At 50.0% G+C, this 23,485-nt stretch overlaps 1 long non-coding RNA gene across 1 annotated transcript; it reads left to right on the top strand.

Moving 5' to 3' along the window:
• The first annotated feature begins 107 nt into the window (after positions 1–107).
• LOC310904958 lies at positions 108–22,360 on the top strand. Its single transcript, XR_014588694.1, has 2 exons — positions 108–5,699; positions 20,947–22,360. It is a non-coding gene; the product is annotated as an uncharacterized lncRNA (long non-coding RNA).
• Positions 22,361–23,485: the final 1,125 nt, after the last annotated feature.

Here is a 23,485-nt window from a genome sequence, read left to right as displayed (position 1 = left end):
CCCGCCGCTTCCGCCGCCCGCCTCTCTCGCGAGACGCCAGAGCTGTCGCGACAGCGCCGCCGCCTGCTCGGGCGGGAAGGGGGCGGCGCGCGTGCGCTTGGCGGCTGACGGGGGAGGGGGGGGGGAGCGAGGGGTGCCCGCTGAGGGGCCGCGAGGCGCCCTGCGAGGGCCGCGCCCGCCGTTCTGTAACAAAAGCTGGAACAAAGCGCCCGGCCCCGGCCCCGGCCCCGGCCCCCGTTGCCCTCTTGCGCCGCCGTGGCTGAGGGAGGGGGAACGCGGCCCAGGCTCGGAGCCCGTCCTGCCCCCGGGGCCGCGGCCTCAGCGTGGGGACGGGCGGGTCCCAGGGAAGCCACGCGCGGCTTCGAGCCCCGGAGCGTCCCTTTGTGTACCGGCATTAAAGCAGTGGTTGTGCTGCGCCCCTCCAGCAGCCGAGCGCCTCAGGCAGGAGGCCTGGCCCTGAGCAAACTCCTGCGGCCACGCTTTACGATTGGTACCGCAGCGATGTTAGAAGTGCCAAGAAAACGGAGGAAAACAGGATGGGGTCCCTGGGTCAACTAGGAGGAGGAAAAAGAAAGAACGACGCTGAAGAAATAAAGTATAAAACCAAATATTTCCCGTAGATACAGCACACATGGCACAGGATCTGTCAGCTGCGATAACAGTGTTTGGGCACACATACCACTTGGTCTTTCCATCAGGTTCCGTACCCAGCTCCTATCTCACACACCAGTATTTGCATCTTGGCACTCTTAATTGCTGCTGCGTGGGGAGCCAATTAATCTCAATTTGCCAAGCTGCTCTCTGCAGATGGCGGTGTAGATTCACGTTCTGTATCTGCTGTTGCAAATTTCACGTCGTCATGAAGCTAGTCACAGGTTTCTGAGTCTGTTCTGTTGAGCTTGTTCTTTCTGGTACACTAATTCTATGCAAACCTGGACGCTGCGAGAAGGGAAGCGCTCGTCTAAATGACGTAAATACAATGTTAAACACCAGTTTGAGCCCGGAACTATGTCTGGGTTTCACACCCATTGATTCTCACCGACCTGTAGAAGTCTGCTCAGAAATGTTACCTCCTCGCGTACCACTCAGCACTATTTCCCCTCTCTGGTGTGAGCCCCGCTGCGGAGCTGGCAGCGAGCGATCTCCCTGGCAACAGGGAGCTTTGTGAGCCTGGGGGGAGCTGCCCGTGCACGTTTTTTGTGGTTGCCTTTGCATATCTGAGAGGTGAGGCAATAGCAAGCGGTTTTCCGATTAATTTGCATTTCATTTCAGGCCCCGTGATCCAGTCCTAGTCTGTTCTGTTCCTTGCTGGAATGGCTGTGTTCTTGCCCAGCCTTCCTGAGCTTTGCTCTAGCGTTTGACCATGATCTTACACCGAGTGTTGGAATAATCTCTTGGCATCTCCAGCTCAAGCTCTGCCCAGGAGCTTGGCTAGTCCTTCAGAAAGGTTTATCTTGGCTTCTTTGACCTCACCATAATACAGTGGTAATGGAAAGATCCATTGCCTGTTACACACTTCATAGCAGTCATTGTGAGACACAACGCAAGCACAACTAAGCTTTAATCACCATACCTGCCTTGGAGGAACTGAAGGATGCAGGAAAGAAAAATTGTTCATGATTGATTTAAAACCTTACATGCTCCTATATCTTTCTATTTAAGAACTGCTCCATAAGAGTAGTCATAATGTATTCAAATTTACAATCCTTGTAGAAACAAAAAAATCAAAATACACAGTAGTAATGCTTAACTTTGGAAAGGGGAGATATGCAAATTGAGGTTTGTCAAAAGAAGAGTGTTTGGGGGGATATGGCATTCCTATGTAATGCAGAGTTTCTCTCAAGACAGAGTATTAGAAGCCCAGCCCAGGGGTAGGTCACTTAGCAAAAACACTGGAAGGATCTCAGAAATGTGTACTTTAAAAGAGTTGGAGAGGCTATTTTAAGTTTTAAGCTATCTTCCTAAGAAACAGAAGTTGTGTCCAAACAAAGAAAATAGAAAAAGCAATCTGTCGAGTTAAATGTAGAAATACCGTGTGGCAAACCAAAATGATCTTGAAGAGAAACTTTCCAAAGGCACGGAAAACATTCACGTGTATTAGAAAGTGTCAAAAGAAGCAGCCGAGTTGAAATATGGCTGTAACAGAAAAGATTCTGTATTTCTGTTCACTACAGAAGATTCTCCTCAGAGACTTTAGCTGGGGTGCAGGTGTATGTCGGGGGAACGGGACACATCAGTGGAGCTAGAGCACTGAGGTGACTGGCAGCAGATATTCAGGACCAGACCACAGGATTTTAGAGGAACTCAGATGTGACCCCGCTTAGCAATGCGTTGGCCAGGACACCAGCGTAACTGCTGCTCTCCACGAGTGAGCTGAAGAACTCGAGAGAAGCCTTGCCAGACAAGCTGACTGAAGCTACGTGTACTAGGAGTGGATCTGTAGATAAACGTGATATATTTGGAAGGAGTAAGCACGCCTCTTTCAGAGGAAGGTCAGTTTTCTAGACCTTCTTGGAGATTTCTGAAGGAGTCAAAAAGCAAATGCTTATGGTTGATTCAAGCATCACAATGCACTTGAATTTAAGAAAGTTTTCTTGAGGTTCCTTGTGAAGTTTTCCTAAATTAAACTATTAAGCTATGAAGAGGACAAGTTTGCTCCTGGATTAGTAATTAGTGAAAAGATAGGAAGAATGGAGTTAGGAGTTTATTTACTAGTGACACAACAGTTAGTGACCTTTTTCCACCTATTCATAAGGGATCTGAGGGGGAAAAAGCAATGAATAACGGGGCAATATAATTTGTGGAAGTTAAGCATTGTTTTTCAGGGTAATCAAAAATGAAGCTGACTAGAAAGGGTTACTGCATTTCATGACACTGAGTAACTGAATAAATAGAACAGCAGAGGAATTCAATTTTGATAAATGTCAAGTAATGCGTGCAGGAGAAAGAAAACAATTGCAACACCGCATACACAGCGGGCTCTTAGCAATCTCTGTTAACGTCTCCTTTATCCTCGTGGGTATTAAAAAAAGGTGGGGAAAGTGGAATAAAGGGTATTGTTAGGACAGAAATTAAGAATAAGATGGAAGGTATTGTCAGTGTATGAATTTGCACTAATAAAATGGAAGCTATTGTCGATATATGAATTTTCTCTGTGCTTCTGCTTCCTGAACACTGCGGTTCTCATCAGAGGCTTATGAGAAGGTTATGAAATGAGGGGTGATCAAAGGTGTGTGGAGTGGCTTTGGTACAGGGAGACGGCAAGGGAGTTCGGAAAAGATGACAGGGAGAAGGACCATGATAAAGGTATTTAAAGCGATGAATGATATGGAGAAGATGAATAAGAAAGATTATTAAGTGCTTCTTCTGCCCGTACAACTAGCAAACACCGGGTGAAATTACTGGGCAGTAGGATTAAATAGAAGGGCGTACTTCCTCCACACAGTGCACGGTTTGGTCATGCACCACCACTGCTGTGTTGTGGAGGTCAGAAATACAACGACATCCAGAAAGGTGTTACGGAAATCGGTAGAGGAGCAGGTCCTCAAAGATTGCTGAGCACACTTGAGATTCAAACTGCGTGCCTAGCCTAGACTAGTGGGAGGGTACCCGAGGCAAAGGGGCTCTGTACACTTCTGCCCCTAGGCACTTCTTCCTCACTGCTCGGAGAACGGAGGGACCTCCTGTGTGACTCCGTGTGGCCTTTGTCACAGGAACATGCTTCTGGAGAATGAGGGCCAAAGCATAAAGCTATGGAAACCTCCCCAGGACTTGGTCCTCTTGGGGATAAATGCCGTTCTAGGGAGCGCAGAGTCCGGGAGAGACAACGAGGCATGAAGAGCGCTGGCAGTGACCGGCAGAGCTCGCAGCAAGGCACTGCAGCACTGCCCTTGGCCGTGTCCCTGCAGCGGCAGGTGTGGCTCCCGGGGAATGCTGCAGCAGCCACAGCATCCCTGTTCGGACCGGCCTTTCCTTGCCAAGCTGCGTGACTGGAGCGGAGAGGGGAACTGCACAGGGAAGTTGCGTTTGCTTGTAATTCACAACGTACCCTGGAGCTTGTCTTCAGACAAGGCTCGATATTTGCTGAGCTTACATAGACCAACTGTCTGCTGCTGATAATATTAGTATATACAAGTGTTATTTAACAGAATAGTAATAAAATAGCAAACTCCTACAGCAAATTCATTAAGATAATCAAAAAATCCTAATTCAGCTGCATTTGTGGATTTATTTTAATTTTTATTTTTATAATTACAGAGAAGAAGAATGATTTAATTGAATTAATTTTCTATTAACATGAGTAGGATGCCATAAAAATAGGGATAAATTTAATAATATAAAATCATAGTTTTTCTGGAGGGTGCTGACATTTTCCAAGACAGAATGATTAGAACCGAGTGGCAACTGCAAAGAAGTTTAAACTGTAGTGTGTGAGATGCTGAACATGAAGAAATCATTTAAAGTAACCTAATAGGCTACAGAACTGCTCTTTCGATCCATGTGCTGTTACTACCTTGAATAATGTATTCTTTGTGCCCTTCATTTCATAATCAAGACCTCACCCCTAGTAACCTGAAAATGCATCCTCTCTCCTGAGCTATTGATCAGTACTGTGGTGAGCAGAAAACATATTTAGAGATATTTCAGAGGTAAAGTCACTCTCAGCTGAGGGCCTGCAGTGCTAGAAATGATCATGCACTGGAAAAATGCTTACAGGGGTACTAGGGACAAGTGAGAAATCAAATGCCTTTGGAAGCTTTGACTACAAGACTAGACAGGTCAAGGGGGAAAAGACATTTTATCATTTCTTTGTGTGGATCTAGGGCATATAGAGTGATGAACAGATAGGCAGTGAAGTTCCTAAAAGGCTTATTGTCTTTCAAGAATATGCATACTGACTTACAAGTACCTGAAATTCCCCAGGCAGTTGCCTGGCACAGCCCTCTGTGTCGCATGCAAAGAGCTTTTCCCAAGCTTCCCAGGCATCATTTTCTTCCAGAGCATTTGCAGGCAGGTCACAGACATTCTCCTCGGTTGGTTTCACTGAGTAGGGTGGTTTTGCTGATGAAATGCATATTACGCTTGACTTTTGTTTTACTTTCCTTCAGATATTCTACTTTATAAAGGGTATTCTGGTCATTATTTACTTCCCTTCATTTTCTGTTGTAAAGTCTAGGAGCCCCACGTAATGGTGTTTTTATAACTATAGTATTCCAGGGTATATTATTGACAAGACGTTTTGTCACTTAAACCAACAAATTAGAAAAAGTCTGAATTGTTCTACTAGTCAAGTATTTTGATCCCTTCAGAATCTGAAACAGGTTTTTAAATGAAAAATGGGTTTTGGTGTATTTAAATGGCTTAAATGGAGCTCCCGGCCCATGAGGAGGATGTGGGAAGGGTCCCAGGTGAGGCTGCGCAGGGCAGTTAAGGGCAATTTAAAGCCCCGGGGACAGGACAGATAGCTGGTTTGCTAGGGAGGTCAGGTGGGTTTTGATGAAAGTAGTTTTAGTGAAGCATGCAGCAGAATGGGCTTTGGCATCCTGAGCCTGGGAAGAGGGGGGTCCCCAGCCAACCTGAGTGGGGGGCTGCAGAAGGGGGGCGGCAGGGGAAGGAAGCAGAAGACCCCCAGGAGAGCCTCTGCTCGCAGCCCCCTGCTGACTTCGGCGGCTGTTTCTGCCAGCTCTGGGACCGACCAGGTATGGCTGTGGCCAAAGGTGGGAGCTGCGCTTGTTTATGGGCGTTATTTGTCTGCCAGTAAGGTGGGCCTTAAGGAAACACGTCTGGGCTGAGCACCCCTCTGGGACTTTGTGCTTCTTGCCTGGGGTGTTGCTCTGGCTTGCACCAAGATTTTCTTCCTCTTCTTAACTGGTGGAAATGCAGCTGTGGAGGTGAAAATTTTGTATATAATCAGGTGTAAAATTGTGAATACTGCATATGAGAGCATACTGATTTTATAAGCTATTTAGCATTATGGAAAGCTAGTGATTTTAAAAGTAAATACTTAAATATTCTAAGATGCTGTTTTCCAGCTTCAGCAGAATGAAACTTTTTTTTTTTTCCCCACGTATCAGGAATTTGTATTTTTTGCCAGCATTCTGCATAGAGAACTTAAATTAGCCTAGGCTTCTAGCTTATACTTTAAAAACTGATTAACATACTCCATCTGTTGGTAAGCTGCGTAACTGTCAAAATGAGCAGCATAGCCTACTAACATTTCTATGTAGATTTGTAAGGCTACAGTCAGAGTACGAGTTATTAATACCAAAATAGCACTGTAGCAGGGAATATTTTTTTCAATATAATTGTTTCAGCTGGTGGATGAGATAAATGCATAAAGTATAGTTGTCTTGCAAAGTGGCTTCAAAAATACCGTCTGCTTATCTTAGAGCTGTATCTATTAATAGTTTTGTTTGCCCATTTGCAATAATAGCAGTTAATAAAAATAATTACTTCCAATATCAACACATGTTGTGAGTACTTCTGAGGGGTCATTCTGGAGCGTGCTTTGTAATCTTTTCAAGGCTGGGTTGTCGTACTATGCGCTCGTAGGCTGGATTTCTGTCGGCTTGAGAAGGACACCTATCACTGAAATGGGATTCTTTGAAACCCCTTGATTACTGCTTCTGGGTTGAGCAGCGACTGGAATTCAAATTACCTCCCTCTGGCTGGTTTGGGTTTGTAAGCACCATCTCCTATAGCTTGTTCAGGTAGCTTTAAGGTGGGGCACGGGTCAGCTATGTGCTGCAAGTAAACTCAGCAGCAGGCTATCCCCAAACTAACGCTGTAAATATAGACTGAAGTGAGCACATCCAGCACTGTGCACTTACACTGCACTCAGCAAAAAGACGTTTCCTCCTCCTGAAGCAAAAGGACAAAGCATAAAGATGAAGAAGTAGTGGCATGGTGAGTGATTTGTCGCAGGCATACTTGTGTCGACAACAGTTTGCTCGTGCTCTTTACCTTTTGATGCTGTGTTAGAATAGTTGTATGCTACCCTGACAACTCTTCCTTCATCTGAGATTTTTATCAAAGCTCATTACAAGAACAAGGCAGATTAAACAATGTGTTGAGCTTTATTAACAACATCTGTCTTGGGAGAGGTTTTGTGCCTTTTAAGGGTGAGATGACCTGTCATCACAAGTGGCTCCCGTTCTTCCACGGCTTCCAGAAGGCGCCTTGCCTTGTGTTCATCCAGAGGCAGCTTGGATGAGCGGGCTGAGGCTGTTAGAAAGAATGCACAAAGAGGCAAGTCAAAAAAAGCTGCTGATACTCAGATCTTCAAAGCTGTGCACGTGGGCGTGCCTGCACATGTACGTGCACCTTACAATGTACTTTTTAAGAAAGCAATGCATATTAGCTAGTCATATTCTATGCTGCTGCTTTTCCCCCTTATTTCTAGCTATTTTTTGCTATATTTACACATCTGCCTAAGTATTACTCTCATGCATCAAAAGCATCTTTCATCCTTAGAGTAGCTGACAAGAGGGGGAACTACTGAGTGTGAGGTCAGACAGGCCACCCATCCGTTCAGGCTTCTCTTTTTAGCACATCCTTGGGCAGATCTACTCAGCAAGGTACCATTTTGTAGGGATGGAGAGCAATAGTAAGATTAAAGCTATGCAGAATCAGTAATAATAATAATAAAAAGAATAGTGGAAAGAGAACTGAAGCAGGGAAAAAGAAAGAGTAAATGGCTGTGATACCTAGGTAAGGGTAAGGAATATTGTGGAAGGGGGCCAGGAGGCACAGACCCATTTTTCTCATTGATTCATAAACATCTCAGCAACAGGTTTCCCATCTCCGAAGGAAAATGTGACTTTGGATGAAAAAGACAATTAAGGCATATTGATTACAAAGGAAAATGCTTGCTTTTGTTTCTTAAGGTTAAAGACTGCACTTGGAACAGCTTGAAAAGAATTGGTACTCTTGTGTGTTTGTATGTTTTTTTTTTGTTGTTCTTATTTTGTTTAACTGAAATGCTAATAAGTTTATTTATGGGCATCTGAAATTTGGAAATATTTCTGAGAGTAAGTTATTTGGAGTGTGTATCAGAAACAATCTCTTAGAACTTATTGTGTAATGAAAACAGCTGAGTAACGTCTGGGATTGACTCGTGGCAGCACTTCTGAATTAAACTGATTAACAGAGTACAGCTGTGTCCGGGGAGAGGTGCTGGGATGGGAGTCCTGTCCCCCCAGGCCCAGGAACCCATCTCTTTGGGAGCTTCAGTGCAGACTTTGGCAGTTTGGGTGGGCTGGAGGTGGGGGGGGAGGCTTTCTCTAAATAATATTTGCAAATGGGTAAGGTTTTTTTCTTTTTAATAGAAGCAGTCACAGCTATGGATGCAGCTCTAAGGTGCCCATGAAATCCCTTTGATGACAAATTAAAACAAATTTGTTTGGGGGGAAAACAAAACCCCAAACCTATATATCCCTATAGAAGTTCAGCTGTGGCCTCTGACCACGTGCAGAGAGCTTTAGGGGATCTCGTGCTTCCAGAGGGAAAAGGTCGGGTGCACCGCAGGGAAGCTGTGGCTCCGCAAAGCGAGGACAAGCGTTTTAATGTGGTGGTGAGTTTTGTTTGCCTCAGTGTGGTTGTGGCTTCTCAAGGCATTCATATTCAATTACTGTTTTAGTTTGTTGCTGGAGAACACACACAAAGAAGGAAAATAATAATTTAAACTTTGCTAAATATAAATGAGATTCCATGGGACAAAAAAAGACTTCTGTGGCTTGAGGGGGTTTTGCTAGGCCAGATTTCAAAGGCCCTTTTGCAGCCAATAAAATTACTGGAGCATCTTTATGGGGCGGGGGAAAAAAAAGACAGTGTAGGTGCAATCATTACCTCCAGGAGAGTTTGCGATTGTGCTTGAAATCACATGCCAGTACGTGCACGTGTTGCTATGCACACTCTGTTTTATGACCTAATATATGATATGTCTTTCTGGTGGACAACGGAGTATGTATTAGAATTAATTTCTCATGAATTATCTAACACCAAATAATGTGAACGTAAATAAAGCGGGATCTGAGAATGCAGAGATCGCTGTGATCTCAGAGAGCCTCTTCCCTGCCCTTTGTCTGGTGGGCTGGGGGAGAACCAGAGAGGTAAAGGGCGAGAACTCAGGGCTGGAGGCCAGGACAGCGTACTAGGTAAGGCAATGCTAACCGGAATTTGCTTGCTACTTCCCTGCAGCAGGCAGGTGGTCAGCCCCTTCCAGGAACGCAGGGCTTGTCATGCATAACAGCTGCTTGGGAAGACGAATGCCACCACTCCAGGCATTCCCCCCCTTCCTCCCCAGCTTTTATTGCCAAGTGTGATGCCAAATAGTATGGGATGTCCCTTTGGTCACTCGGGGTCAGCTCCCCTGGTGTGTCCCCAGCTCCGCTGGGCAGCCGTAGAGCTGCCACAAGCAGTGTTCAGCGGTTACGGCACAAGTCCCAGGCTGAGATAAAATCAGCAATTAAGGCCAAATGCTTATTAAGTGTTAAGAGTTTCAATGGGAGCCTGCTGGGCCATGAGGGACAGTACTGGAGCCTGGCTAATTCTTTCACTCTTCCCAACTTGCACACAAGCGGCTGCTGCTGTTTAGCATGCATGCTCCGGAGGACGATTGGAAATGACAATCCCAGGGAAGAGCTCTAAAATTTGGAGTAATTTGTTGCCAGCAGGTGATCGGGATTTGTGCGTCTGAGTGCAGGAGTACTGCTATCTCAGTAGACCAATTCCGTGCGCTGTTTGTGCACCTCATTTTAGCTTGCAGTCGATTCCTAAGATAGGGTGGTGGTTTTTTGTTTTCCTCCCATTATAGACTAAGAAAGCCACAAATTGAGCATCATAGATTGTTGCTCCATGTGTCAAACCATGACCTGAATTTGAAACATGCTGTTTACCTCTCTTTGTCCTAAGCAAAAAGGAAAATGATTTCTTCCAACATATGGATTGGAAAGCACTCTTTATCATAGTTGAGAATTTTGTGTATGTATTTCTTCCTTCACAGTAGAAAATTCAGGATTTTAAAGATAAACTACTAATTAGGGTTTTGGCAGATTTTCTTTATTGCTCTAAGCGGAATTGGCATTTCAGTATAGGAAAAGCAACAGTTTATTGATCTGAGGACTAGAAGAGCTGTCCATATGCATTAACATGTTTTCAATTATATGAAATGTGTGCATCTCTAATTTAATTTGTGTGCCAATAAAGTAGCAGCCACCGCAACAGTTGATACTTACTGCCTCTCCCGCACAGAGCTGTAGTCAGCCCTAGTCCTGTTATAGTCATCACACAATGCAGGGGTCGTCTTCCCTATGACTGCTGGTCTGCGAAGCTTCCAGTGAATGGTGAGCAATGCAGACGGCCTGTGTAGGGAAGGGAAAGGAGGAGAATGATGCCAGTAATTTCCTCTATCTTCTGGCTCATTATGGGGGGTGTCCTCAGACGCTGTTGTAAGGACACGCATAGCATCAGGCTCTGTGGTGGGAGAGGAAAAGGGAGGACAGGTGGGCATGGGGAAACATCTCGAATGCCAAATGTGCTTTCCTTGCCTGGGAGGGTGTGTGAGGTTTCCCTGTGCCCTCCTGCCTCTGCGGAGCCCCAGGAGCGGCGCAGCACCCACTGAGCAGGAGAGGCAGGGGGGTCTCGGCATTCCCCAGGGGGGAGCAGGGGCTGCCCTGGGGGCGGAGTGGGACCCGTGTTGGCTTGGAGGGACGAGTGATGGAGCTTTTCACAGCAGTCGCTTTACTTTCCTGTCTTCTAACTCTGTTTTCCAAGGGACCGCAGTTGGGGTCACAAGTACTCCTTGGGAACAGAGAGATCAGGATGAAAAATGGCTTCAGGGCTGCTTCAGGAAGGGCCTAATTTAATGGCAGGGCTGTGACCCAGGTTGGAGGTTGAGTTGTAAAGTGATGCAAATGAGAGAGGAGAAGACAGGTCGTGTAAATAACATCATCCAGTGTTTACTGTGAGCAAGCAGAATGTGAGCAGGGGAGAAATCTGTCTTTGTCAGGGGCTCCTGCTGATCCATTTCTCCATGGATCAGCCGCAAGTAAAGTTAATCTGCTTATGCAGCAGCTGAGAAGCTAAGATGCCCTCAATGCCCTCTTCTCATCTCTGCAAATAGCTCGAGTCTCAGAGTGCCAGGGGAGCACAACTTCCATCAGCTTCTGGGGTGGGACCGTCCCGCGTGCCCTTGGTGGGGCAGGCTGGGGGCGGTGGGAGGGTGGCTCTGGTAGCCTCAGGGCTGGCGGAGCCGTGCCACCAGGGCTCTGGGGCCTGTCCCCAGCCTAACGGGGGTGCACGTTGCCTGGGCTGTCCTTTGCTGAGCGGTTCAGAACACGGTGTCTGGGGCAACCCGGTTCAGCCAGCACTGGTGCGTGCCCCAGTGCGTAACCTCAGGAGCTCTCATGCCAGGATGAGAAGAAGAAAACCTCTATTTTTGTCCTAATTTTTAAATCGGCTAAAGTGTGTAGGTTGTTAAATTCGGTATCGTGTTTGTAAGCATTAGTAAGGAATGTGTAATCTGCTTCCTTTTTCCTTTCTTTCACTTAGGGTATCATTTAGAACATTTCATCCTTAATAATAAGATTGATAATAACATTGCAAGGGGCAATCAGAGCTAATCCCTGATGCTTCCTTCCAATTCACTGTTGATTTCTAGGCAGAGACTCTGGGACATGATTTGGGCTAAATAAAGGTATTTAGTTAGCAGGGATTTGGCCAAGATGACCTCCAGAGGTTCCTCCAACCCAACCCATTCTGTGCCTCGGCATTATTTACCCTGCACCAGATGCTGACCTATGCTCCTTACCACCTCGCCTGGGAGGCAGGTGCAGCTGCCTTCCGTTTGTAACCTGGTGCTGCCTTCAGGTCCACATGAGGTGATATGATGGCTGTCCAACTCACAGTGAGCTAACCAAGGCCTGTATTCTTGCAAGGGCTTGCAAGGTCGTCGCTATGTGAATGATTCCCATTAAGCTCCCGGGGACTCTGCTACCTGTTCTGGCAGAGCTCTGCAGCGTCAGGCTCTGTGTTGGGCCAGTTCCAGTTTCAGTCTGACGCGTCTGCGCTAAGCAGCTGATGGTCGGGACACTGCATGCTGCATCACAGCAAAGCAGGGAAACCTCTGAAGGGTCCCTGCAACAGACAGAGAGAACGCTGCTCCTGTGGCAAAGCCTTTGCTGTTGGGAAATGTGGGTGGCAGTCTGCACACGTGTGCACATCCCGGGCTTCCCCGCTGTGGCCAGTTTTCTGTGCTCTCGGTCCTACACACCCCTTCTGTGCAGCTTTGCTGGCTGCAGGAGGACCTTAGCTGGTGCCTTCTGAAAATGCTTCTTCCTGGCTGCTTCGTCCTTCCAGCCCCACTTTAACAGAGCAGCACGTCAGCCAGCAGGACCCCCCTGACATTGACTGCTGTCTCTTAAGAAGGAGATTGTTTTCCTAAGCCCCCCTCACAACCCTAGAGATTTTCTCCTTGGTTAGCGCTCTGTACATCAATCACCAGTTCTCATCACCTGAACTCCTTCAGCAGATTCTCAGTCTCAAAAAGTTAATTAGATTAAAGTGTTTAAAAATCATTTTCACAGGGAGACATGAGCAGAAAGCAAGATGCTCCTCTTCATTTGGGAAAGCAAGAGCCATGTATTATATCAGTTAATTGGTTCAACTAAAACTTGGATAATTCACTTCAGAGTGACTGGGATTTTAATAATAAAACTCTTCAGTTTAATAGCATCAGAGTGCTCAGGATGCACAAAGATGTGCAGAGGGCTGCTCTGAGCAGCAGTGACTGGTGCTGAAGGTGTCCAGCAGAAGAGCACCAAGGGCACGATCCTGCTCTGGGTAAGGGGAGGAGCGAGCAGCAGGTGGCCAGAGAGGAGTAACTGTTCCTGGGGACCTCTGCCAGAAAGATGGTCTTAGGACAGCTTCTTCAGCCTGTTCCTTGAGACTGTTTCTGTTACAGTGATCTACTCTTGTAGCCCAGTTTCTCCAGGAGGCGAAGCTTTACGGCCTCACCATCCATCCGTCGGCAAGGCTCCTCCGGGCACATTTGTGCCCCTTGCCCAGGGCAGGAGCACGGAGCTCTGCAGCATCTTGTGCTCCTCGGTGCTGAGGACATTGATAGCTGCTGCCAGGAGGGCACGGAGAGGTTCTCCCCTCGAGGGTTAAATTGCAGAGCGCCCTCGGGCACCGACTGCAGTGGCTCTAATCTCACTGTGCTCGCTGAAAATGAGCTTCCAGCGCCCCAGCAGCCGGTGCTGCAGGGAGCCTGCTCATCGGCTGGTTGAAGCACTGCTGGCTGTTTTGCTTTCCTCGCCCTGCAACGTTTTTATTCTGAGCATGCCGTGGTGTTGATATGCAGTGTCTTAGTGCTGAATTTGATCTTGGAGGCCCCTCTTTAATTTGGGCCAGACATTCAAATTGTTGGTAGTTCTGAGATGGCACTCACTAACCTATCTGTGTGCTTTGGATTTATGTGTGATTTCAAAGTAAAGGTCAATTGCTCCACAGTGCTTGGTAGGACTGTGTATTCAGATATTTAAAAAAAAAAAAAAAGATAAAAATAATTTCTAGCATTACACAAGAAATGTCTTTTTCACCAGCCTTCTATGGAGAAGAAATGCGTCCCTCCCCCCCCAAGTCCTCTTCTGTTGCATTAACCCAATATCCAGCATCTGTAAGATTGCAGAATGCTTTGAAATAGTGTCTTTTTTTATAAGTCTACTTGCTTTTGTTGTACTTTGATATTTTTCAAAAGCTAACACTACTGAAGTCTACTTTAAAAAACATTTACCACGAAGGCAGTGGGGGAGTAGGACAGAACAGGAATAGGACACCCACACCTGTGGTATCAAGTGTATGAGGTTATACTGGGAAGCGTCGTGATTTCTCACGGGGCCCTTTTGTGTACTTTTTGTTATAGTCACAATGTAGTTGTATTCTTCTAAAAACCTAATCACTGCTGTCAGCTTCCACCTGTGGAGTAGCTATAGCGTTGTAATTCCTGGGCACAGACATCGGCAGACCTGAGCTGTGGTCTGCAGGGGTCAGTTTTGCCCTCTCGCCCGCTTTGTCCTGGTTCTGGCCAGGCTGAGGAAGGTGCTCCAAGGGCTCTGTGATACTGAGGGTCCATAGCAGCAGACCCTTGCACTGGCTGAGCAGCTGGCAAGACAAAGACACGTTCAGGTTTCTCACGCTCAAACAACTTTACGTCCTTCTCATCTCATACATAACTTATGGCTGTATTCTGAAAGCAGTTTTATAGCCAGCCACTCGTGAATCCATGGGAAATGTGTCCACTCGGTTTCTTTCTGCATCTCGTTGAACAGAAGGGTTAAGTTCTTTGTCTGGTAGAGGACATGCTAGAAACTGCTGGTTCAAAAAGATTAGCCATAGTCATTAAAGCATAATTGCTATTAATAGTTGTCTTCCTAATCAGACTTATCTCTATTGCTTCTTACCTCAGAGGAATTTTTATCTTTGTATTTTTCTGGGAATGTAGTTGTTATGGATGAAACTGAAGCAAAACCATGCTCATAAAGTAAATATTTGTAATTAAATGTGCCCAGCCCACGCGGTGACTTGGGTCCCTCAGCAGAGCTCTCTGTGGACACATCTGCTTTCAGCTTCTGGTGACAGTGCCGTCAGGAAGGAGCGCTGGAAGCACAGAGCTGCCCCAGAGCCGTAGCTCTTTGCCCTGCCTGAGCGTGGCCGCGTGCTCCTGCCCGCGGGCACCGTCCCTTCCCACTGCCCTGCTCGGCCCCAGCACCGGCCTCCTGGGCAGTGGTTAATAAATGTGTCTGGAAGGCCGGAGGGGAAAAAAACTATCCTATTTTTTAATTCCTTCACAACCTTGCTTTTAATTAGTGCACGTGCTCGTGTAATTTTTGTCTTGGTAGCTGTGTCACTTACCGAAATGTTAGCGGGGAGCTGGCTGCTCAGAGGCACTTTGTGCTCTTCGGGGTTTGGGCAGGGGGCCGCCACGGCAGGGCCGTGCAGCTGCCACCTACTTCTGCAGGCAGCAGGCTGAGGAAGGCTGCCTGCCCCCCGCCAATTCCAGCACTCAGCGCAGCGTTTGTGGGGACTTGCCTTAAACTCTCAGTGCGGTACAACCCAACTGCATTTCTCTCTGAACGCCTGTGCTAGCTGAGCTGGCACCGCCGCCTGTGTTCTGCTCCTTCCTGACTTTCTCTGTCGCTTTGTGCAAAGGGAACAGTTCTTTCTTCAAGTCTTGTTTTTATGCTCTCCTGCACAGTCCGTCGTGCTCCCTGCTCTTCCTCATTTTCACTTGTCCCGCAGTTTCTACTCCCTTTTCCTTTTTTTTCCCCAATATTCATATTCCCCTCTAGTACAGCTGTGCACCGACAGGAGAAATCCCTGAACGATCTGCCAGCCCTTTGAAGAACAGTTGTGTTCTTCCACGTCGGCTTAATGACTGCGGCCCGCGGGGGACGTGGCAGCCCGCGGGGCGGGGGGAGAGGAGGTGTCTCTGGGTGCACCGGGGGCTGCCCTGGGGGACCGCCGTCCCCGGGGGGCTGCCTGCTGTCCTGCGCCTTGCTGCGGTGCGCTCGGTGGGGCTGGGCCCCCGTGGGCCTGTCCTGCAGGGGCTGAGCCCTCCGGCTGCGGTCAGGAGGAGCACCTCCCTGCTGTGCCACGGGTCGGTTATGGGGTCTGGCCGTACTGCACGGCGCGTGGGTTTGGTGCGCGTGGCAGTGAGCCCATGCAGCAGGCTCTGCCCTAACCTGCAGGCCTGCTTTTTCCCAGCCTCCCGGGCTTTGTGTGCTTTCTTATCTTTGGTACCACGATAAACAGCCCTGGGTGGTGCCGAGACAAAGCCAGGGCTTAAGCTGGGCCTCAGTTTTCCTCTGATGGCACAGACATGGAAACCAAGTCACGGCGTTTGACGGCTCCCGAACACGAAGGAGGGCGTTTAGCAGTCAGCACCTCCTCAGATGGCTGCTTGAAAGTCTGCAGGAATACAAAACCCCTGCTGGGTTTCAGCAAATCCATCACAAAATCACCACCAGAGCCTGGGTTTCACCATCCCCGTGCCCAGGGAGGCTCAGGTCAGGTCAGCAAGACCCTCGTCCCCCCCCCCGAGCCCCCCAGCGGGCAGGGACCTGCACCCCCACCGGAGCTGCGTGCCCGCACACAGCTGCAGCAGAAGCACGTTGCTGTCAGCCTCCCCAGTGGGAAGCCAGCTGGGTTTTCCAGTCTCCAGTGAGAAAGGAGAACAAAAGTACTTCCCAATTTGCAGCTCTCTTACGTTTTTTTTCATGGCCTTTTAATGCTGGCAAAAGGTGTTAGGAAAATCAGAGCGTGAATTAAATCAGCTCTGGTAAATGTTTTCTTTTATTTTCTGAGGAGAAAATGACCAGAGCGGACATCACCCACTGACTGTTCCTGTTAGTATTTTTGCTACTGCTCCGAGGCACAAGTTCTTCCTGAACCCTCTGTAAGGCTACGTCTGGAGTTATGGGGTGTACGTCGGTGTGTCCCATGCATCCTCCCCTGGCGACAGCCCCTTGGGCAGGATGAGACTCACTGGCACAAGCCACCTTCGTTGAGGGCAAGTTAGTCCATGAGAAGACACCAAGGGTGCTCTATTGCTTTGTGGCATGTCAGACCTGTTAGCCCTCTTAAAAATGGGGAAAAGTGATCACAACCCTTTACAAAGAGCTCTCCCATGGAAAAAAAGAAATACACAACAGAAAGAGGGCATCCAAGGCTTTCCACTGCTCGTGCGTGCTTCCAGCCATCAAAGCATATGGTGAGTGATGAGAAATGACATGTTGGAGCCTGGTTACGTCTCATGTCATAGGAGGCAGTCTTTAAGGGTTTTTTTACTCATAAAACTGAATTAACAAAAGCTTTTCTCGTTGTGGAAGTTAAACCAGCCTACAGAGCCTTGGGAAAAGGTTTCCAGTGGTGATCCCTTGAGCCCTCTCCTAGGCCATCAGATGGATTTCCACCTCATCAGATCTCATCGCAGCAAGCACGGTGTGAGCTAATGGCTCGAGCTGGCAGTGACAATGCGCTGTGACCAGTGCTGTGGGTCTGCTGCCAACAGAGGGTTACCTTTTGGTGGGCAGGGCAGGAGCAGAACATCTCACCAGACTTCACAGTTCATTCTTTGGCTCGAGAAGGCATTGACGTGGTGGACAGAGATGGATTAAGTGAGGACAGGGAGCGACACGCTGAGCCTGGCAGGCTGCAGGAGCGAGGGCTGGTCTAACTACCTGTGAGCCACTGCAGCACGGCCCATTTCTGCACGGGGCAGAAGATGGTCTCGTTCAGGTTTTTGGTGAACTCACAGGCTGCGTGGTTTGGGTCTGCTCCAGAGCATGGAGGGAGCCCTTCACCGGGTTAGGGCGCAGGGCTGTACAGAGAGGCTGACAGAGGCAGGAGCTGGGTTTGTGGGCGGCTGGCTGTCAGCGTTTGGATGCGCTTGGGTCGATGCCATTTGGATGGAGAGCTGCTCTCTCTGTTGTACACCACAAAGATCTTCACGCTTAGCAGGTCCTTTGGCTGGCTATTCACCGTGACTGTCTTCTCTAACGTTTCACTTTGTGAGTCTAAAATAATGGCGGAGAACGCAAAGCGGTTCAACTCTGAAGACGGAAAGTAGTAAAAATAGGCAAAAATCTAACCTTGTGCTTTGTGATGGGTTGCTCAGCTGAAGACGGTCTTGAAAATGCACAAGAAGTGTGAGGCCCAGCTGACACCCTGTGCCGACAGCCTCCTGGCCCCTCACAAGCCGGGGAGGCCGGGTGCCCCCGTTCCTGCGCCCAGGCTGTGCTGAGCAGCGGTCCGGGGGCCCCGAGGCGCTGCCCACCACATCCCGCTGCCTTTTGGAGTGACAGATGTAACCTACTTGTTGGGTGCCTGGAGGGCACTGGGAAAAGGTCAGTGGTTAGAATACAGATGACGTACTTTAAAAATGGATTAAAATAGCACAATTCATCAGATTTAAACTATGAGGAAGCAGAATGCTTGGTGTTAAGGTGGGGTTGCTTTTATAACCCCCTTTGAGTTTTGTGGCCCATTTTTGTGGAGCTATTTGGAATGCAGGTAGTTCTGCATGCTTTTTTATTTTTTTTCTTTTTCTCCTTGTTACAAAATATTCCCGCTGTAGTTCCAGGGAACTGAAGTCAGGATTTCTGAGCCCTCTCCTGTGACCAACACGCCGTGCACTGCCTGCGCAGCACCAGACCCCGCCTGTGCTGCCGACCCGAGCAGCCCCCCTGCGCCGTGCCACCAGCGAGAAGAGAAACCTCGCGCTGCTGCGGGGCCTGGGAGCAGCTGGCACCGCGTCTGCGTGCGGCTCCACAGCTCCCTGCGGGCCGGCTCACGGGGGGGATACCGGCGGTGCTGCCCGTGGGTGCTTCTGTGGGGCTGCAACAGACCCTGGGGGTTTGTCCACAGCTGGAGCTAAGTGCCGGGGCTGGCAGCAAAGGCAAGCAAATGGCTAATTTTACCCATTAAAGTGTAACAGTAGGGTCAGGGCAGATATCGTGTATTGTGTCAGTACTTCGCTCCACTATTTTAAAATAATGATACTTCCCCAATAGTCCCTGTGCTATGCGTTAGCTGCCTTCAGTGCTGGCTGGAATAGTGCCTGCCCCCTGCGTGCAGAGGTGAAACTTGAAGGGCTGCCCAAAGGCCTCATCTTTGGGGTTAGAAAATGTAAGTGGAAAACTGCCTGACCTGATAAGTCAAGAGCAGGTTGAATGGAGATTTCTGTAACTCTGAATTTTCCACTAGAATATTCTGGAGTTACAAAAATCTCCATACAACAGCTGCTGTTTCACAAACGCTTATTCCCTTTTGACAAGGTTTCTGTCACTTCTACCCTGTGCAGAGACAATGCGACGTCTTCGAATCTTTTTGAGCAGCTACTGGGGCAGAAACAGATGGGTTGAGACAGATACCTTGAGACAGAAGGTAGCTCCCAAGGAGAGGCATCAGCCTAATGGGGACTCGAGTCTGGTAAGAGGAGAGATGGAGACCTCCACTGAGGCAAACTTGTTCTCTGCATTGTGTGCTCCAGAGTGCTACTGAACCAGTTGGCGTTGCTTTGTTCCGTACCTAATTCCCATGCAGGAAACTACCCTGTTACTTGGTCTGGGTCCTCACTTTCTTGGTCCCATTCAATTGAATCCGCTGCAGCAAACCGATGGATGTCTCAGCTGGGAGGACCGCTCTCGTTTTCCCCATTTTGTTATGCAGCAGCATATTAGGGCTGTGAGATCACCTTGCTTTTCTGAGGGCCGGCGCCGCCCTTTTAGGCTGATGATGATGCTGTGGCCTCATGAACTGTCTCTGGTTCTTCCCGAAGGCAGCGACAAGCTGCCTGGCTGCGGGTGGGGTGGGCAGCGGTCGCTGTGGGGCCGCTCAGTGCCTCTGCCTGGACAACCCCCGGTGGCTCTGCACAGAGCCTCGTAGTCACGGCAAGCAGCACAAATGTTGTCTCAAAACACTCACAGCAGCTCAGCAGCTCCTTGCTCTGGGTTTTCTCAGCATCCTACCAGCAATGGATGGGCAGCAGTGGAGCTGGAAGGGGCAGGAGAGGCTTTACCTGTACTCTCCTTTATTACAAGGGAAGAGGCCGAGAGTGCTTTTTGGGGTGGCCGTGAGGCTCTTGGCATGCAGGTGCCCCTGGAGCCCCGTGCTGTGGGGGGGCAGGGGGTGCCCGTGCCCGTCCCCGGTGCTTATTTTAGGCGCAGCTTCCCGAGGCATCGGTAAACCCGCTGCCGTCACTCGGCAGTCACCACGCGGCACAGTCTCAGGAAAGCAGGCTGGGGAGGAGGGTGGCAGCGAGGCACAGCTGATGTAGAAAATAGGCTCTGCGGCATTTCGGAGTGTGCCCGCACGGAGCTGCCTGCCTCTGATTTGGGCTCGGCCATGTGTGGCTGCTGCAGGCGGCCCTGCTATCGCTCGAAGGGTGCTGACTGGGGCACAGGGTGGGTGTCTGCAGCCCTGCTGGCCCCCCCTGCCTGCTCCTGGTTGCTGATGCCTGGGCAGCCCATCCTGCAGCACCCCCAGCCCTGCACGGTGCTTCTGCCTTCCCCAGGGGCAATCTCATCACAGGGCATCTGTGGGGGGAAATAGAAAACGCACAGGTGCAAGAAAAAGCACGGAAGAGAGCTGGAAATACTCCTAAATGCTCTGAGAGAACAAGTACCTAAAAATATTTGTGTTTTCACGCATAACGTGAGAGAAAGCAGCTGTGTGGAATGCCCTGGCAGGGCAGGAGGAGCTGGGATCACAGCGGTGTGCACGGGACTGAACCTGGGGGCCACGCGTTGGTGAATGGCCCCGAACATACGGGGCTGGGGCTGGGGCACCAGCAGCACTTGGTGTTGGGGCAGTACCAACACGTCCAGCTTCGCGTGGTTCACAGAATCATAGGGTCATGGAGTGGTTTGGGCTGGAAGGGACCTTAAAGCCCACCCAGTTCCAGCCCCCTGCCATGGCAGGGACACCTCCCACCCGCCCTGGCTGCCCCCAGCCCCATCCAGCCTGGCCTTGGGCACTGCCAGGGATGGGGCAGCCCCAGCTCTGGGCAGCCTGTGTCTGAGCTTGAGGGTGCTGTTTGCTTTCAGCCTGCCTCCAGGGAGGAGGCAGTGTCTGCCTGACTGTGTTGTGAGTCCTAAAGAAGAAATTTAGTCACTCGGTTTTCCTTTGCCCTTCGTGGGGAGCTCTTCTCTGCTCACCGGGGAATCCGATGCAGCTTTTTCTGGTGTCTGGATTTTCACTGTGGGAGCCCGTGGGTCCTGCACACAGCCCTTCCTGCGGGCAGCACCACAGCCTGCCCCCCGAATCGCCCCCAATCACAGAACTGGCACTTCTTGTATTCCTAACTGGGGAGGTTAATAATCCCTTATTTTTGTGTGTTCTGTCAGAAACATTTGGCAATTTCTTTTTGTTTCTCTTCCTTCCTTTTAGATGCTTTCTGGGTGTTTGCAAACCCTCTTCCGCTCCCTTAACCTCCTTTCCTCAGCTATGGATTAGAGTGAGCAGAAACTACCTGCCTGCTTCTCCCTCACCGACTTCTCGTCTTCGCTGTGCAAAAACCATTATTGGTTTTTAAATGGTGAGGCTGTAAGTGCTGTGCAGCCGGGATTGCAGCTCCTCTTCAGGTCCGTGAAGGAGCAGCCGTGTCCGGGGCATTGCTGTGCCGTTTGCCGCAGGAGTGAGTGTCCAGCGTCAGCATCTCCATTGAGTCACCATCCACTTCCACGGCTTTTTGATCTGACAGGAAGATAAACATCTCTCTGAGCTAAAAATCTTCCCATCTGAAACTCTAGGACACTTAATTACCATGCGGCAAATATATTTTATATAGCCATTACAAATAATTTAGCCACCGCAATATGGCAGTTTAATTTCAGTTATTTATCTCAATCATTTTGCATGAGAGAGAGAAGTGCCTCGGCGTGATCTCAAGGGGACGCTTCATCTCCTCCTGTGTGGCTACAGGTGAAGCCTGCACAATGCTTTTCTGTGTCAGAATGAGTTTTGCAGGCAGCTGGCCTGAATTAAAGCACCAAAGCGGATACACGGAAACTTTGCTTGCATTTTGTGTATGAACCTAATGTGTCCTAATGCGAACTACCTTTAAAGTATCTTACCTTCACGCACAGAAGAGGGGAAAAGGAAATAAACCCACCCACCCATGTCCGTGCAGTCCTGCTGAGCTCATACTTTGCTGCTGCTTTCCTTTTTTAGTTTAGAAATGTCAGCACTTTCCGTTCCCATGGGAACCTTGTCTTTTCCCTTGCCATTCGCTGCGTTGGAGATGCTGGGACCAGGGGCTGGGGCTGCTCTGTGCTGCTCGGCGCTGGCTGCTGCCTCAGCTGTCACCGCCTGCCCCCATGTCCCCAGCTCTGCCCACCCTGAGCACAGCGAGAGCATGGCACGGGATAACCTTGGGAAGGGGCTGAGGAGCTGGTCTCAAACCAGTATGGGACCCATCAGCTCTCCTTAAAGTTCCCAATGACCTTGTAGGAGAGTTCAGGATCCCCCCAGAACGGAGGGAAATGTGGCGGATATGTGAGCACTACGGTGAAATGTCTTTCTGGTGATGGGACTCCGTCTCTTGGATTAAAAACCTTTTTGCTGCTGTTACAAACCTCCTGAATGTGCCTGAAACCATCTTAGGAGGAGCTATTTGCTATTGAAGTAGTCTGTAGCATGACCAAATACCAGCAGCAGACTTTGTGAGTTGAGCTGGTCGGTACTTCTCGGGGTTCAGGTCCTGTAATACGTTGAGTTAGCATCAGGCACCGAACAAGCGCTGAGTTTGCTGGGTGTACTTGTGTCAAGAGGGGCTAAAAGACACACCGAGCCAGCGGTGACACCGGGCTCGGCCCTGCCACTGCACTGAGATGTGCCCGGAGCAGGGTTCCCAGCCGACCTCACCCCACAGCCTGCGGCCGGAGCCCTGCAGGGGACACAGGCAGCTCCCCCTGCCCGCAGCACGTGTCGGGAAACCCTCACCTTGTGGGCTCGGCTCACGTGCTGCCGCCGTTCACTTGTTCCCTTTGCTTCTCGAGAGACCCTGCTGGTGGTGACTGGGCAGCTTGCTCCCGTTTCAGAGGCGCTGCTCTCAGGGAGGGTGCCACCAGCTGCACCTGCCCCTGTGTCTTTGCTCTCTGGTGAACTCTTGCTGCCTGCTTGGCAGGTGCCAAAATGCAATTGCAGCTTGTCTGAGCTGCCTCTGCGTCAGCACCGGGAATGGCAGAGCCTGGGTCAGTGTCCCTGGTGCCAAAGGGAACAGCTCTGAGCTGCGTCATGCCCCAATCCCCACGGCCATCCTTGCCTTTGCACGGCTGTACCAGCCTCCAGCCCCACCAGTGCTGCTCCTGCTGCATCTCCTCCCTGTGCCCTGGCTCCTCCCGGCCTTCTGGGCGCAGGTCCTGGCTCTCAGACCCTGCCTGCGTTTGCTGTGGCAGCAGCCCTGGTCGATTTCTGCTCTGCCACGATGCTGAAGTTCTCTCGATGCTCGGTGCTGTGCAGGTTTCTTCAGAGGCACAGAAAGTTTTATTGTGCAAGGCTACGATACAGGTGCGTGCAGAGATGTCATCCCCAGGAGGGGTTCACCCACACTTTGGGGCAGGAGAAGGCTCCCCGGGTGTGCTCCGTCCCTGCTGGCCCCGCATGGCCGGGCAGCAGCGGGGCTGGGGCTGAGCAGCGTGGGCACGAAACCTCCCCCTGCATCGCCCCACGGTCGTGGTGCCGGGCTGCAGACCGCTGCGCCTGTAATTTGTTCCCAGTGCCACCTCAGAGCATCGTGGACATTGCAGTGACATTTCCCCCTCCTTCCAATATGCCCCCGCGGTGCCAGCGGCCGCAGCAGAGCCGGCAGTGCGGCGACCAAGCTGTCACGGCCGGGCTGTCCCTGCTGCTGCACGGGGCTGGGCGGGTGCGGGATGCACGGTGCCCTGCGAAGGGATTTGGCTGCGCTCTGGGAAGCCGGAGTTTC

Source organism: Anser anser (genome assembly GCF_964211835.1).
Source record: "Anser anser genome assembly, chromosome: 10".
Classification (NCBI taxonomy): Eukaryota; Metazoa; Chordata; class Aves; order Anseriformes; family Anatidae; genus Anser; species Anser anser.
This window is presented reverse-complemented; position numbering and strand designations above follow the sequence as displayed.